Source organism: Limulus polyphemus, unplaced genomic scaffold, assembly GCF_000517525.1.
Source record: "Limulus polyphemus unplaced genomic scaffold, Limulus_polyphemus-2.1.2 Scaffold8655, whole genome shotgun sequence".
Classification (NCBI taxonomy): domain Eukaryota; kingdom Metazoa; phylum Arthropoda; class Merostomata; order Xiphosura; family Limulidae; genus Limulus; species Limulus polyphemus.
Genome location: NW_013674265.1, coordinates 21,276 through 22,255, shown reverse-complemented (window position 1 = coordinate 22,255; position 980 = coordinate 21,276).

Below are 980 nucleotides of genomic sequence, written 5' to 3'. Positions count from 1 at the left end.
CATGCTGTTTTCTGGAGACTGTGGTGTTTCTGACCCTTTCCTCATCTTGTTGTTTAGCTTGGGATTTTTACGGTTTTAATTTGTTTAATTTGTAGAGTTAAAAAATGGGTCCTTTTCCTTTTGTTTTCGCAGTGCACGAAACTTTGGATTTTATGGTAATTATTTATATATTTACTAATTTAGTTGGTTTATGCTTGTGACATTCGATGGTAGGGTAGTCCTTATACCCAGTATGGTCTTACTAATGGTTATTGAAATAACTCGACACCTGACTTGAGGCATTGTGTCATTTGCTTTTTGATTAAGGTCATCCAGGTTTGCATAATAGTATATTATTCTCTTTTAAAATAACTTAGGGCTAATATCCTCCCAGATGGGTTGACGTTCGTAATGTAGATGGCTGTTAAAATTCCATGAGCGGTGCTGAACATTTGACTGTTCTTTTCTTCTTGAAGTGTTTGAAAAATTATGTTTAAGTCGTCTTTTGTAGCAAAACTCATATTTCTAATTCACTTCTTATGATAAGAAAAGGAATTGTTAATATATAAACAAATGTTATCTTTGCGTTATTGGCATATTTTTGGTGTTTCTACCTACGACTCTTCTGTTTAGTTGAATCTTCTTAGTCGCTGAGATGTATGGTTCATGGAGCTAGTCACTAAGGTTTCCAAAAACATTTAAAACATTTTTGCCAGAATGCAAAGCTGTACAACAACTAGAATTTCCATATTTTTATATTTGTATTCTAATACACGTTATTACGCGTCGGTAACTATGATTTGTTGGTCCATTTTGTACCATTTAGATAATAAATTACTATACATAATGTACGCAACATACAACGTGTAATGGCACAACAGACATGATGTTATTTTGTGAAACCCTACAGCAGTGGTCGGCAACCTTTTTTGATCGCGGGTCAATTATTTTTTTGTTGAAAAATTTAGCATTGTGTTGGGTCAGTGATAATCATATAATTA